At 31.6% G+C, this 8,375-nt stretch overlaps 1 pseudogene; it reads right to left on the reverse strand.

Moving 5' to 3' along the window:
* Positions 1–2,809: 2,809 nt before the first annotated feature.
* Positions 2,810–6,271, reverse strand: LOC148863853 (uncharacterized; annotated as a pseudogene).
* Between the last annotated feature and the right edge of the window lie 2,104 nt (positions 6,272–8,375).

Consider the following 8,375-nt stretch of genomic DNA (forward strand, 5'->3'; position numbering starts at 1 on the left):
AGTGGGGGGTACGACTAGAGGTGTGGCCCGGCCTGATTTTGGACCGGCTCAGCATGAAGGCCTACAAGTCGTGTCAAGCCCGGCATGAAGGTCTGTGCCGTGCTAGGTCGGGGGTTTGAGGTCCACCGGCCGGCATGGTCTATAGCGGGCTAATCGCGGCCCACTCGGAATATAGCTATATAATAACTAATGGGGGTTAAAAAATGACATTAATGCCTCCTAATAGCTATATAATAACTAATTTAGGGGGTTTTTGGGTAAAGTTATAAATAATTTTACAATGACCAAAATACCCCTCCCAACAACTAAATAACTAGTTTTTTTTGGTATTTTGGGCAATTGAATTATATTCAATTTGGCAATTCTTATAAATAGTACTATCCTCCACCATTTTCATCACACCAATTCAACAATTCTCTTATTAAGTTATCCTCTTAGTCTCTTTGGTCTTTCCTCTCTCAGTTTCTCATACTCTCAATCTCTTTCAGTCTCTCATACATTCTCTGCAATTTAAGTGAACTCTGATAGTCTCATAGTCTGGTTGGTTGATTGCCTAATTCTCTAATTTAGCAATTTGAGAGGCTTGGAGCCTTGGAGCCTTGGACATTGTCACGTTGAAAGGCTTTAACCGTTGAAAGTTGGGATTCTAAACTGGTAATCCAGGGTAAGTCCAATTAAATTAATTTTATTTTTTTAGAATTTAAAAAAAATGGCCAGCTCTTCCCAAAACCCCAAGTTTAGTAGCCTGATTTGGAGAATATTTAAAATAGAGGATGTTAAGGAGAAGGGGAAAAGAGTAGTTTGCCAAAAATGTAGAAAATACTTTAGCTATTATAGCAAGGGTGGTACTGGCCATTTGACCAGACATTTTCTCACACATGAGAAGGAAGAAGAAATAACCCACAATTTAAATGAATTTTTGAAATAATGGAAAATAAATTTTAAAAATATTGGGAGAAGTTTGAGTCTCAGAGAACATTTCTCGCCGCCAATCCCACCATGGCACGTGAACCGTGATCTACTAACCCCTCCAGTGTCTACAAGCTATAGTTCCATCAGAGTCTTGTTTAGTTGTTTTAGTGCAGGACCTGCAAGTACCACACTACCACTGTACCAGGGTTGGCTAGATGCAGTCATGAATCATGATGCAGAATATAGATTACAACTTTACAATTACAAGACAAAGGAGGGCATGATACTACAGACTACTACATACATCGGATATTTCATTTTTCACCTGAAGCAGATAATGAAAGTGTGTGTGAGTGCTTTCATCATAATGTATATGTAAATTTTGTTTAAATTGAAAATTTTAACAAATAACCCGCAATTTTTTTATTTTGTCAAATTATTATAAATTCTGTTTTAATTTTATTTAATTTATTTGTTATAAATGTAATTTTGTATTTTCAATTTGTAACTATATAGTCTATATAGTTTATAATTCTATATTGTATTTTTTATATTTTATTAATTTATTCCATTTTCATATTTCATTCATCCAAGTATGAAGTTTATGAAGTATCCAATCATTGTATATTTCATAATTTCAATATTTGTATAATTGTATACTTTGTAATTTGTATCATTGTTCATTAAAATTTAAATGAAATAAAATTCTTAAATTCCTATTTGAATTGTTTTATAGTTTTATTTATTTATTCTTTGGGTAATTGTAAATCCGTTATTATTCGCGTCTTGTCCTAAATCCTGATATGACCATAATCCATTTAGTGAGTCTAGCTCGGTTCAGCCCAAGCCCAAGGCCCACCCTATGGCCCAGCCTAGCCTAGGCTCGTAGTACGGCACGGGCTCGCCTAGGTTTGGGTTGTGGGCCATGCCAGGCCAACCCTCAAAATTTCCATCGGGGAGGGCAGCACGACCCGCCTTTAGCGCAGGCCATGCCATGCTGGCCCGACACGACCCACTTTACACCTCTAAGTGACTAGGTATGACATAGCTGGAGCCTGGGATGCATATTTAAGTGTTTTTGTGGTTTATTTTTAGGGAAAATAACAACAAATCGTAATACATTATTGAATATTCATTAACACATCAGTCATCATGCGGTCCTGAGCACTCTCTCTCCCTCTATTCATCTCCTTGTTTTTCTCTATCTCTCTTGGCTTTGTTTTATTTTCTTGAGGAATAAGATAAATAGTGTTTTAGTGGTGATTATAAAAGATAATTCCACCGATTTATTATTGGAACTTTAATAAATTTTTTATGTTTGGAGGAAGGAAGTCATTTTTGGTTTCTCGTCAATGTCTTGGCTAATTTGTTGATCATTCGGTTATTTTTCATTGTTGCTTTGGTGTAGTTTTAGTTTCAATGAAGAAGACAATGAACAATGTCTTCTTTAAAAAGATAATTTTGGAATTTTAGAATGTTATAAATCACATGTGACATCAAGTGCTTTAGTTAACTGATAAACTATTAACGGTGTATACTAAATTGACAGTTTTCCAAAGTTGGGTACTGTAATGACACATTTTGAAGTTTGGGTACTAACTTGACACTACCTCAAAAGTTCAAGGTACTAATCTGAAATTTGCCCTAATTATAACCCCATCCACATCCTTTTGCACATGTAAAAATGTGGGGATTAATTTTTTTAAAACCCAATTTTGCCCTTTATTGCCCTCCTATCAAACCAAAAACAATCTATGCTACAAAGTTCCATTTGCAATTTGGAGCTAACATATGTCTGAGATACTTTCTTAAATGCTTTGTGAGATTCTAATAGACCATTTCTGAGACAAGCTTTATCTCATGCCATGGGCCTTTAGTCCGGTGGAGCCTATGAATTTTATCTAAAAACTTGATCTTGTATCTTTACAAATGTCTTTACATCTTCATCCCCGCAATCAGCAATCAATTCCTATGGCATCGGCTCCCACTTTATTTGCCCTATGATCATCTCTAACATGCACAACTTTGTTAGTCTCCACATTGATATGATCTAAGGTAGCTTTGAAGATCTCTACATATGTTTTTTCATATCCAACTTCTAATGATATGATAGTGGCATCAAATAAATCTACAACATCAATGAGATCCTTCAATAGTACTAGCGGGGACCCGTGCGATGCATGGGATTTATTAAGTGAAAGCTAAATAATATAAAGGGTCATTTACTAAAATACCCCTTATAATTTTATGGATTTACTAAAATCTACCCTCTAGTTAAAATTTTACTAAAACACCACTTATAATTTGCAATGGATTTAATCAATCTTCCATTAGATGATAGTGGAAAATGACAATGTTGACCCTAATGTTCATTTAAATAAATATAATCAAAAGAAAATAAAAATAAAAATACCATTTTTGCCCTTTATAAGACACAAGCAACCACTCTATTGGCTATATTTGGTTAATTTTATTTTCTGTACAAAAAAAGTGTTAAGGGTATTTTTGAAATGAAAAATCATGGGCCTACTGGCAAAACAAACACTCCTTAATGAAATATTAATTAAGTAAATAAGTTATAAAATATATGGGATGTTTTAATAAATTGAAAACTATAAGGTAGGTTTAAGTAAATATGTAAAACTATAAGATGTGTTCTAGTAAATGACCTTAATAGAATCACATAAGAGTATACAATTATTTTATATTTTTTACTTTTTAAATAATCAATAATATTCATAGTTTATATACTACTTTTAATAATTTTTTTATAATACAAAAATAACAATAATTAATTTCAGTTAGGTTTATTCATCAAACTGATGAAACTGACAAACTCGATCAACTCGACCCAAGTTGGTCGGTTTTCTAGTATTTTAGGTCGGCTTTGGTTCAAAAATTTCTCAATTCGACCAAGTTGGATCAATTTCGCTTTGGCCATTTGTAAACCAACCAAAATTGAATGACCTAACCATGGATATATATTAATATTTTATATTTTAAATATAAATTTTAATATGGAAAAGTGGGAAATTTCCCATATTTCTTAGTCTAAAATATTTTATACTATAAATCTAATTTTTAAATAACTGCACTATAATTTTTAAAATTAAATTAAAATTTTAAGTTCAAATATTTTGAATCGATTGACCAAACCAAAAAATCAACCCAAATCGATACAACTTGAGTGGGTCAGTTTTCATGAAAGGTCATGAGTCGGTTTTGGTTGACCAACTCCCCAACCTGACAAGGTCAATTTGGTTGGCCAAATAGCCTACGACCGAACCGAACCAACTCATGAACACTTATGAGAATATATATTGAATGTTTAATCTCTAATAGATAACAATAGTTTAATCTCCAATAATTATTGAAAATTTATAGCAAAAATACACAATTATTGAAAATATATTGATAATGAAAAAAATACAATAAGTACTAAAAATATATTAACTTAGTCAATAAATAGTATAATCTCAAATAATAGTTTAATCTCGAATAAATTTTAATCGATAAGTTATAACAAAAATACAATAAATACAATAAGTACAATAGATTAAATTTAAAAATTTCACTAATAGTAGTTTAATCTCCAATATATATTGAATGTTTTCTATTAAATAACAAAACAAAATAAATTTATACATAATCATTGAAAATACATTTATCACAAAAATAATAAATAATTACTGAAATACAATAAATATTAATTTTAGTATATATAATTATATAATAAATACAAGTTAAGAGTTTAAAATTATTATTAATAAATATTACTTTTTTTAAAGTTATTTTCTTGAATTATTACATGATATAAGTGAAATTAGTTATTTACAATATTATGTAAAAATATTAAATTATTATTAATTTCAATATTATGTTATAATTATTTTTACTTTTCAGATTTTTTTTAAAATTCATTACCTGATTTCTTTATTTTAACTATTGAAAATCTAGTTATGTTAAATATTTTTTTATTTAAAATATTTAGTTATTCAAATACTTAAATAATATGTAAAGTATTTAAATTTTAAAATATTAGTTATTTATGGAATTTAATTATCCACAAAATCATAATTTATACTATTATTACATAACTTCATTATTAATTTTGTAATATATTAAATTATTATTAATTTCAATATTATTTTATAATTATTTTTCTGTTTTAAAGATTTTTTTTTTAATTTATTACATAATTTCGTTATTTTAACTATTTAAAATCTAGCTATGATAAATATCTAGTTATTTAAATATTTAAATAATCTATAAAATATTTAAAAATTTTTTATTTGAATTTTATTTATTTAAAGCTATTACATATTATTAAATTTTTGAAAAACATGTAAATTGATGATCCAAAAAAACATTATTTAAATTGTTAGTACTTAACTTCGTGATATATTTTATAAAAATATAAATTTATTAGATAATTTCGTTATTTTTAACCATTTAAAATATAGGTATGATAAATATTTAGTTACTTACATATTTAAATAATCTATAAAATGTTTTTTTTGTTATTTAAATTTTCGTTATTTAAAGCTATTATATATTATTAAATGTTTGAAAAGCATTTCAATTGATGATCCGGAAAAACATAATTTAAATTGTTAGTACATAATTTTGTGATGTATTTTGTAAAAATATAACATTATTTTTTGTGTTTTTAATAAATATTTTAAAGTTATTATATAATTTTGTTAGAATATTTAAATAATTCTTATTTTTTTTAATCCAAACTTTCTTTAGGTAGATATAGATAAAAAGTAGGGGAGAGGGTTTATAGGAATTAGAGATAATTTAGGAGAGAAACTCTCTACTAAATTAGAGATAATTGTAGAGATAAATAGGAATTAGAGATAATTTAGAAGATAAATAGGAATTAGAGATAATTCTAGAAAAAGTGGGGGAGGTAGTTTAGGACAAGTTTTAGGAGAAGAGATTATTTAGGTTATTGGGAAAGTGCATCTCATTGGTTGTTTCAAAAATGACATGGAATAAAAAAACAAAAAAATCGAAAAAATGAGAAAATTTCTTGACTGCTTTGTTTTAATATATATATTCTTAAGTGGGTGTCAAAGTTGGAAACGATAGCCAGTTTAACTCCAACATCTCTTAGTAAGCACATTGTTTCAATAGCTCCATTTGGAAGTTTCCATGTGTCGCCATTTGCAAAATACTCTATACTTCTTCAAAATAGTCATCATGGAACAACCAGATGATTAAGAAACAATGAGCCTCCAAAATGGCTGCCATCTCCTTGATATTGAGGCTTTTCAAGCCATGGATAGAAAAAGTTGTCCTGAATTGAATCCTTCCCTTGTCTATATATTTGTTGCACTCTGCCCCAATCCATATTTCCTCCTACCCTTTATGTTTCTTCAATAAGTTTTGTCAATTACAAAAGGCTACCCCTACATCCAATAAGCCCACCTATTTGATCCTCTATCTATATGAATTTGCATGGAAGAGCATACTATCGATTTTGATAGCTTCACATTCTTCAAAGGTTTTACTCCTTTCCTGAGTACTCTTGTAGAGCATTTTGTCTAGCAAGCTTTCATATCTTTTAGAAACTAAAGATCTTAATGAATTGACCAAGATTGATCAAGATCTTAACGAATTCCTAGAAGTTAAGAAACTAAAGATCTCCAATAATAATTGGGTGCAGTGAAGAGGCCATTGACCTTGAACTGTATTTATAATAAGAAGAGGTTTACATAGATGGAAACTCTATCTTAGGTAGAGTCCTACAAAGATAACAAATAATAGTGTTTATCTCTTAGGATAATGACTATCCTAAGAGAACATCTCATTAGGATAACAATTATCCTAAAGCTGTAAGGATAATTGTTATCCAAAGGTTGGATTTCTATCCTAACCGATATACATGTGGAGATATACTCTAATACGCCCCTCAAGCTCCATGTTCAGAACATGGAGTTTGTCTCTCAAGAAGTAGAATCAATCTCCTACGAGAGGTTTGGTGAGAATGTCAGCAACCTGATCTTTGGAAGAGAGAAAACGAACATTCAGTCGTTGTGCAAGAACAAGGTCCTGAAGAAAATGAAAGTCAACTTCAACATGTCGGGTCTGAGCACGGAAAGCAGGGTTGGCGGAAAGATATGTGGCACCAATGTTGTCACACCAAATAGTAGGTGCCTTAGAGAGTGTAACTCCAAGATCTCGAAGAAGATAAGTAATCCAAAGGACTTCAGTAGATGATGTGGAGCAAGCACAGAATTCAGACTCAGTGCTAGAATGTGCAACTGTAGCTTGTTTACAGAAGCTCCAAGCAACTAAATTGGGACCTAGAAAGATAACAAAGCCCCTTGTAGATCAGCGATCATTTGGACAGCCTGCCCAGTCAGCATCTGAATAAGCATGAAGGGAAAGAGAAGAAGATGACGCTCATGAGAGGTTCAGGCCATGCATAATAGTATGTTTAAGGTAACGCAAGATACGTTTCACGGTTGCCTAGTGTTCGTAGTGGGAGACTAGAGAAATTGAGTCTTTGCTTACTGCTAAGGAGATGTCCGAACGAGTGATCGCCACATACTGAAGAGTGCCAACAATGCTTTTGTATTTTGTAGGATCATCGAGAAGACGGCCACCATATTGCAAGAGCTTGGGATGAACCACCATGGGAGAGGAAATGGGCTTGGAAGCCTCCATGTGAGCTCGTTGCAGTAAATCTATGATGTACTATCGCTAACTGAGAAGGACCCCATAAGGATGCCGAATGAGCTGAATACCGAGAAGAATGCAACAGGACCCAAACTTTTGAGAGAGAAATGGCGAGAAAGCTCCTGAATGCAGCTATGGATAACATTCTAGGAGTTCCCAATAAGCAAAACATCATCTACATATATACGCAGTGCTTGAGAACCCATTTGGGTTAATTGATAAGTGAGACGAGCATACCAAGCCCACGATGCTTGAAAAAGCCCATATAGAGCTTTATTCAACTTGCAAACATGGGTCGATTTAGTGGGATCTTCAAAACTCTTAGGTTGTTTGACATATATATATCCTCGCGAAGTTTTCCATTCAGAAAGGCATTATCAAAATCAATCTGATGAATACACCACTGATTTAAGACTACAAGAGAGAAAATAGTACAAATGGTTACTAATTTCACAATTGGGTTAAAAGTAGCAGTGAAGTCAACCCCGGGGATTTGAGTAAAACCTTGTGCAACCAATCGTGCCTTGTACCTATCAATAGTGCCATTTGCCTTTCGTTTTACCCTATAGACCTATTTGCTTCCTACCTCATTCATATGAGAGGAATAGGGAACAAGGCTCCAAGTACCATTAGTAACAAGAGCATTGAACTCCTTAGTAATAGCATCACGCCAATGGATAGGTTTTACCGCTTGGGAATAATTGGAGGGTTCCGTAGTGTCATCTTGGGACTGAGATAATAATGATTGTGGTAAGGGATACCTAGTCATGAGA

Source organism: Nelumbo lutea, chromosome 3 (assembly GCF_056320005.1).
Source record: "Nelumbo lutea isolate HS-2025 chromosome 3, American lotus-T2T, whole genome shotgun sequence".
NCBI lineage: Eukaryota > Viridiplantae > Streptophyta > Magnoliopsida > Proteales > Nelumbonaceae > Nelumbo > Nelumbo lutea.